Source organism: Cydia fagiglandana, chromosome 20 (assembly GCF_963556715.1).
Source record: "Cydia fagiglandana chromosome 20, ilCydFagi1.1, whole genome shotgun sequence".
Classification (NCBI taxonomy): domain Eukaryota; kingdom Metazoa; phylum Arthropoda; class Insecta; order Lepidoptera; family Tortricidae; genus Cydia; species Cydia fagiglandana.
This window is the reverse complement of record NC_085951.1, coordinates 9517344-9526463: the sequence shown is the minus strand read 5'-3', so window position 1 is coordinate 9526463 and position 9120 is coordinate 9517344.

Genomic DNA, 9120 nt, shown 5'->3' with positions numbered 1-9120 from the left:
TACACAAAATAAGTGTTCCGTAAACAAAGTTTTGTACGGAACACTAAAAATAACATACTACTACACTGTACACACTAATCGTAAGTAAGTATTCAAATTCTAAGACAACTTGTAACCACGGTCTTATCTTAAACATGGCTCTTGTAAAAAAAATAAGGTTAACTCGCTCAATACCTGTACCGATTTTGATTACCAGCAGAATTCTAAATTATGTAATAAGTCTGCATTCGTTACTTCAACTTGACCATGATCGCGAATCTACATGTATTCTTAATCAGGTTTTGAGGTTACAAGCATTGCAACTTAAAACTTACTACCATAACGTCTGAGTATATAAAATATGTATATGTATACTAGGTACTCACACGTTCTAGTCCTTTTATGGGCGCCGTTGATCACCGCTTCTGACTTGTGATGAATCAAAGTCCTTCGTACAATCAATTACTTTTATTTTACTCCAACTTCTTACTTCAACACTCTTTGACAATATTTAGTTAACAAGCCGTACCCTTCGTGCTACATGTTACTGGTTCAAGCGCCAAGCGAGAATGATCCCTCCATCCCATGGTAAGTTACATTTTATACTTTTCCCTCATTAGAATTGGCGGGTAGGAGAGTAGGGTCATTTTCGCGACTACCCACAGATTAATTAACAAATATTCGGGTAAACACAAATCACATTTTTAATCACTACCCACTGAATGCCATAAGTTTAACATAACTCACGCAAAATAATTATAATTTATTCTTGAAATCTTATGAAATATCACACGTGTAGACTTCTCTTCAGGATTGTAGACTTCTGTATGTAAGGTACGGTATGTACACCGTGTTTTTTTTTTATTTCCGTTAATTTCAAGGGTGCATTCCTGAACTTAAATCAAGTAACTTTCTCAAAGACACCGATATTCTAATTAACTCCATTTCGGAGATAATCAATGGTTTATTTTTTTCATATAAGGCCTCTACAAGCGTGTATACTTGACTTAGGGCCGGTTTACATATTGATTAGTGTTTAGAATGAGTTCATACATTTGCTACTAAACTTAAGTACAATCTCGGTCGATCGACGTACGAATTGATATTGATATGTCACAGATTTCAATTCTTTGGTTGAGTTAAATGTAATGCCCGTGTTACAACAACGCTATATGCTACATTAAATTACATTCTAAAATTAATTTTGTATTAAAAAAAACATTTTTTTTTAATTAACTATGCCATTTAGTTCTCTTAGACGTACTTAACTATACCCCGAAGTTAACGGAATTCAATAAAAACACGGTGTATATGTATTGGAAATATTAGCTGCCTTCTCAACCGATCCGCGCTGAGTGCATTTAGTGCATAACCGCCGTAATTGGAGAGCGGCACTCGGAAAGTCGGGATGCAATTACTCAGCGATCCGGACTATTCCGTACCTCTGTAGGTGGTGCTGATACAGCTTTGTGGAATCTTGCCTCGTCAAAGTAACGTTTTCAGGCAAAATCTAATCTGACACCAAAGACACCAAACCAAACACCAGACACCCAAGTCACAGCTCGTCGCTGTGCCTACAAAAGTCGCTATGTGATTATTGACGATTTTTAGGTTTTAATGCCATTTTGAACCTTATTTCCATACGTATATGCTCCAAAAACAGCGTTGAGCTTATTTCACTATTTAAGGATTTAACAAATGTAGGTATGTGATGCCCATACAATGAATGCTCTTCCTATAATCGCTAACTGGAATAAATCACATAACTACATTAGCTTACTTCAACAGCAATTACAGACGTGCGCTCGCTATGTCATTCTTGACACATAGCGATATTTTCTACAAGTTTATTGAAAAATGATTAGATGCGCTTGCGCCCGATATGTAGTTCCTCGCACATAGCGATAATTTTTGGACAAGTTGGAGTCGATGCTATGTTCCCAGACCGTGCCTGTTACGACACATGGCGGAATTTTCTTATAACAATCCAGTATCCAGTCTACCGTATGTTATTACGTGTGTGTACTATAATTATATAATTGAGTTTTGTGAGTTTTCGTTACAAGTTGTTGGCAGTTTTAAAGGTAACAAGTGAATGAAAAATTACATAAAAAATAAAAAATATGTTTTGCCTATTGTATATTTACTTATTCGGGCGTTTTTAGAATTAGAGTCCGTCACGTAATGGAATTCCACACACCAAAAAAAAATTTTTTTTTACTAAAAATGGGTTGAATTAAATCTACTATTTATATATTTTATGAAAATGTTACTTTCTTTCTATATACATTATTTATATTCTTAATAAATCACTTTAAACTGAATGACAGCCAATGTGACGATCCTTTACGTTACAAGTTTTAGGCAGGTTTTTAGTGAAGATCGGAGTGTTTTAAGTGAACCAGTTTTTATTTATTGAAATACAAAACAATATTAATTTTCTAAAAACCAATAACAACTGCAATACTAAGTATTACAATAAAGTTATTTAAAGAAGTCTTTCCAATACGTCACATTTTTCGTTACAATTGTTGCTTTGCAATCATTTTGTTATAAAAAACGTAAGGTAAAGGTATTATAAAAAGTTGTTTTTAATAATTATCATATATTATTCTTGCAAATGAGATCGAAATCAGTATCAATTATCGTAATAATTAATATAAATTCTAATAAAATCAATCACAGCCACAGTAGGACAAAGTGACGTTATGGACCATAATATCGCGTTTAGGAACTACATGAAAGGTTTACATGTGCGGAAAATAGTTACTTAATTTAGTACCTACTTAATGTTGTACTGAATTAAATAATTTAGTAATTAATACCTATTATTATAGTTTAACTTAACAGATTTTGAAATTTCCTGCAGTAATTATGCTTTCGACTGCAGCAGTATTGCAGCACGCCAATACTGCCGACTGCATTACTGCTACAAAATCAAAATAGATGTTGCTGCCCAGTTTTTTGACATTTGCAGTCAGCAGTATTGTCGTACTGCAATACTGCTGCAGTCGAAAGCATAACCTGCACCTGCCAGCGTTTCTTAGGTCGAGCCGCCACTGGTGCTAAGTAATTACTAGTAGGTCGAGTAGTTAGAAGAATATAGCTAGAATAAAATTATTTGTGTCTTTGTAATATCACTCTACCTACTATATTTTGGCAACTTAAAATGACGGCATGTAAACCGTGCATTTTCATTCCATACGTCACGTTTTTTTGTTCCACTAATACATCACGTAACGTTTTGGATGTGACGTAGGCATGCCGGTTGGTTAATAAAGCGAAATAGCGGTCTCATCGTTTGAATTTTCATAATTATAATTATTTGATATCATACAACACATACTAATCTAACGTAATTCATAAATATTTAGTCAATAATTGGCTCCTTATCTTCAGTTTAATTCAGTTCGTTGTGGAAAACAAATTTCTGCACAGCGTGACGCACAACCTACACTAGCTTTTTTCGAGCCCAATTGCCTTGTAAAACCTAAACACCGGGTAATTATAGGATCATAATGTTACGATCATGTAAAAATGCGTATGATATTAGTAGATTTTTGCTACTAAGTTGGTAAAAACTCCGTGACGTTGGTGGAAATTTCCACTACGTCGATATTGAAGGACAACAATAAATTAAACTTTAATGCATATTTTTACTTTAGGTGCTAAAAAATAAGGTTTTAAATAGATTTTGGCTGGTACGATCTTATCACACAACAACCAGGTTCGGGCCTAGAAGGAGGCAGATATATAATATTTGGATCCAAAGTATGCAAAGTGTGCATGGGACACTCAAAAATCATCTCCTTTTCTTCAGTTTTTGTACATTTTCTTTACTTTAAAGTACCATTTAATCAGTTTTTTTACCATAAATACTCAGATAATAAATCACTTTACAATTTTTGTATAAATGTAGTACACTTTAAAACAGTATTTGACGGTAAAAAAGTATACCAAAGTCGTGGGACAGTGATATTTTACCCAAATATTTTTTTCCGAAAACGCCCATTCAAGTACTGCGGAATGGAGTATCGAGACAAACCATTCTGGTTTACCGATGCATTTGGATCAAAAAATTATGTAATTTTGATTTATCTCTGATAAAAAAAAATTATAAAGTTAGCGCAATGTACTTTATAACATGAACATGTAGTGCATTTACGCATTACTTAAAGAAAAAAAAATCATGTTATTTTATAGGACATTCATACACAGATTGACTAAGTTCAACAGTAAGCTCAAGAAGGATTGTGTTGTGAGTACTCAGACAACGATATATATAATAATATATAAATATTTACATACAACCATGACCAAGCCATGACTCAGAAACAAATATTTGTGTCATCACACAAATAAAACCCCTTACTGGGATTCGAACGGGGTCCTAAGGTATCATCGCATAATAATTGATTGTCATAATTTGTAATGTTACGCATAAATCTCTTTTCGCATATTTTTTCTCCAACTGAAACAGAAAGTATTTTCGAAAATATTTTGCATTGCAAATGGTTTGTGTTATAATTTTTCAGAAATGTTAATATTTCCAGCACAATAACAATAATGCGAAATGAGTTTTATGCGTAACATTACATTAGGACAATCAATTATTATGCGACCCAATATGGACCCGATTCGAACCCAGGGCCATCGCCTTCACAGGCAGGGTCAATATATCTTAAATACAAATGGTTTATTTTCAACTCAGCTAGGCAATATCGTGTCGTGTTTAATATTGTAACACAAACTTAGATAATAAATGAAAAAAAAAAGCAGTAAACATCAGACAAATACATTATTAATTATTCATGTCTTTTCAAAGGAAAATAATAAGTACCAGAATATATGTAAAAGAGTCGATTGAATTATTTTTTCGTATGCTGTGTTGGGAGAAAGAAGTTTAAAGAAATATTAGAAGACAACAAAATTTCAATTTACAAGCCACGCAAATACCGCAGTGACCCTTGTGTTGCCTACAAACAAGGAAATATTAATATGTAGTAATATCTAGTTATAATAAAAAAGTACGTAGACTATTCAATCATAATTAAATTTCCATTATATCGACTTAAAAGTTTTTTTTTTCTGTTTTATTGAACACCCCCATCATTTTATTTAAATCTACCTATGAACTGGTTAAGACACTCAGCGGTTTTTACGACTAAAACAAAAATCGCTATGTAACATATTTATAAAAAAAAAATTTTTTCTTACTAATGAAACTAAAATATCATTTCAGGTAATTCCGTAATATATGTTAAAGTGCAAATACTTTTATCATAAAAATTATGATTTGAATATGTTCAATAGTTATCGAAATAAACAGTTTTTTGTGTCTCCTGTAAAGTAGGTTAAAAACACATGGCGACTTTTGTAGGCACAGCGACGCTATCCATTTATGTCTAGCAGGTGGTATTTGTCATGTATTACGAAATGACAAATACCACTTCCTCCAGCTGATAATCCAGACAACACACAGAACACATACACACACAAACACACACACACACACACACACACACACACACACACACACCGACACACACACAGACACACACACACACACACGCACTCACGCACGCACGCGCACGCGCACACACAGGCAGACAGACAAACGGAGATACATGGGGAAAATCCAGGGAAAACTAAAATGTGGAAGAATACGTCTACCTCGTGGCTCAAAAACCTCAGGTGCTGGTTCAAGATGAGCACCAGATCGCTGTTTCGAGCTGCAGCGTCAAAAGTGAAAATAGCCCTAATGATAGCCAACCTCCGACAAAAGACGGCATCGGCACCATAAGAAGAAGAAGAAGAAGGTCATATCACCCGCTAGACAGTACAGACTACTCCAATATCTTATTTCTAAAAGGAATTAGTACTTAATTGCTTTGAAACTATTTCCATCTTGGCATCTGAATTTAATTATCTCCCTCTAAACTATGTAGCCTAGGTGCTACAGATGGGACGAAATGAGCTGATCAGAAATTCAATCAGCCGTTGAACGACCTGACGCTAGATTAGGTAACCGGGGGGTAATAGTTTCCCAACTCCCAAGGACAGGCGAGTGCAACATTTAGAGCAGCGGTCGGCAACCAGCGGCCCGCGAGCCTCCCTGGCTATTTTGTATGTAATATTGACAAATGACAATGTCTGATAAAGTCATAAATACTAACAAAGTGCGGCCCGCGTCCACTTCGTTAACTGCTATGTGGCTCTTGGTTGCTAAAAGGTTGCCGACCGCTGATTTAGAGGATCCAATATAAATCTGTTTCCTTATGTACGAATAAGTATGTCTAGTTCTTACGGATTTACGAATTTCTCGTAGAGACCAGAATATACTAGCTGCTTCACTAAGGATAATAAGGATTACATAAATTACATTCACGCCACGTAATAAGCGCTGGTGGTCTAGCGGTAAGAGCGTGCGACTTTCAATCCGGAGGTCGCGGGTTCAAACCTCAGCTCGTACAAACGAGGTTTTCGGAACTATATGTACGAAATATAATTTGATATTTACCAGTCGCTTTCCGGTGAAAGAAAAAACGTGAGGAAACCGAACTAATCCCAATAATGCCTAGTTACCCCTCTGGGCTGGATGGCAGTCGCTTTCGTAAAAACTAGTTCCTACGTTAATTCTTGGTATTAGTTGTCAAGCGGACCCCATGCTCCCATGAGCCGTGGCGAAAATGCCAGGATAACGCAAGAAGAAATTAAGGACTAAGTACTTAAGGATTATATTCACCTGCGTCCTGTATTTAAACAAACAAAATACGCGCTCAGGAATAAGTAAGTTCCTCACACGCGTATCTAGAAGGCTAGAATAAGCCTATTATCACCAACTCGATGATAGGATTTCTCTCTGAAAATGAACATTGTTGGCATTGTCACTTACGTGATCACGCCTTTAAGCCTTAGTGGGGTGACTCGTTCGATTATTTGGAAGGTGATCGAAGTTAATCTGTGTTTAGATACTCTTATTTAAAAATACTACTGAATGTAAAGAGATACCTACTCACTAACTGTGAATACATTACACGACAATTTCTATTGCGTAGTATGAAGGTACCAAAAGTAGGTGCGGTAGGTACAAGTATTGAAGGTACAGTCGCCATCAGATTAATCGGAGTGTCTAAGGTGTTCACAATATCTGAGCATGCACTCTAACGCCCTGACAATAGGGGCGTGTTCAGATATTTGCGAGCACCTTAGCCGCTCCGATATATCTGATGGCGACTGTACGTTGTCTGAATACAACTTTCAGTGTTTTGTGGACTGATTGTGTGGGAGAAGAAAAAAAATAACATCATTACAACATGTGTCAGATATTATTAAGATGGTCGATGGTCGGTATTACAGGTACGTTTTCGTTTAAATTTCGAAGCAAACACCTAAAAGCTTATTTGCTGTTAATAGACTTTACCTAAGAACTTAGCAAGCCTGGTATTTACCGTACTCAAGTTTCCTTATGGCTCCTCTACACGTTGGCCCAATCTATTGGTCCAATATCGCCGACAAGCCCCCAGACCGCGTGGCCTTGGTCTGTCCCGGACCGTGTAGACAGTGGTTACCAACAAAATTTCGTTTGACCTCCGGACGCCCTTGGCATGCGAGCGCGCGCCAGCGACCGCGGTCTGAGCGGCCGGTTCGGAACCGTGTAGCCGCCCGCCGCCGACCGCACTAGGCCATTTCGCTGGGAGCTCCCAGCGAAATGGCCTAGTGCGGTCTCGTTTTCTCTCTCGTCCTAGGACGCGCCGTGTGCGCTCGTATCGTTACTCGCCATGGTTACTCCGCAGCGGGAACGCGATGTGATCGCTGAAATACTAGAAATTTATCGTGACCTACCCTGTTTATGGGATCTTTCGTCTCATTTATATTCTGATAAAATTGTTAAGAAGAATGCCTGGGAGATACTAATAACTAAATATAAAGAAATTGAACCCGATGCCAATGAAGCAACAGTGAAAAGGAAGATAGAAAACTTAAAAAGTTCTTACCAGAGAGAAGTAAGGAAGGTAAGTTCTATCTCATTTATAAGTAAACAGTCGATTTTGTTTTATGTGTTCCAATATTTCCTTTGTTGTGGCTTTGTATAGGTGTCTATGCTATGCTAAAGAATTTAGATTAATTAAGATTCATAACTTTTAGTGTTACTCATGACATAAAATGTAATGTAAGTATAAAACAGTGACAAATATGTGAAACCAAAAGGATGTGCCTTGCTTCAAATTAAGTATTTCGTACCTATCATTGAAAATGTAATTACGACAATATTACTATTCCATATTCCAATACAGTACTCGAAACAGTGCGTACAACAAACACACAGACAGATAGAACAAACAGACTTTATGTTATTTAAAAAAACAATATTAACTGCATTCATAGATTTTTAAATAATTACATAGTTGACCGCGGTGTCGGTTTTTCGGCCGCACATCAAAGGGATTGGCCAAGCGATTGCGATACGCATCTACACGTGGCCCAATCGGCAGTGCGTGCTCGGACGCGGTCGAGGGTGGACGTTCATGGTTTTTTGTGTTTTTTAAAATTAAAAATGACGAATACGTGGCCACACTGGCCAGGTGTAGTAGCGTTCCGACCAAGGCACGGCCAACTCATGGGCCAAGCGTTGGCGGAGCGTTTGGCCAACGTGTAGAGGAGCCATTAAAGATAATTTCGGGTCCTTAACGTTGCCGCCATGTAATATCGGGTTATGGAGGTGCTTCGTAGTAATTTACTCGTACGATATATGTATGTTGGTAGATGTAACATCATAACTATCCTGGGTGCTCATAAAGTTGTCTACGACTTGACGTGGGGATCGGTACCCGTAAAAACGGAACTATAACTTTTATATATACACCGTGTTTTTTTTTTATTTCCGTTAATTTAAGGGGTGCATTCCTGAGCTAAAATCAAGTAACTTTCTCAAAGACACCGATATTCTAATTAACTCCATTTCGGAGATAATCAATTATTTATTTTTTTCCTATAAGGCCTCTACAAGCGTGTACACTTGCCTTAGGGCCGGTTTACATATTGATTAGTGGTTAGAATGAGTTCATGCATTTGCTACTAAACTTAAGTACAATCTCGGTCGATCGATGTTCGAAATGACATTGATATGTCACAGGTTTC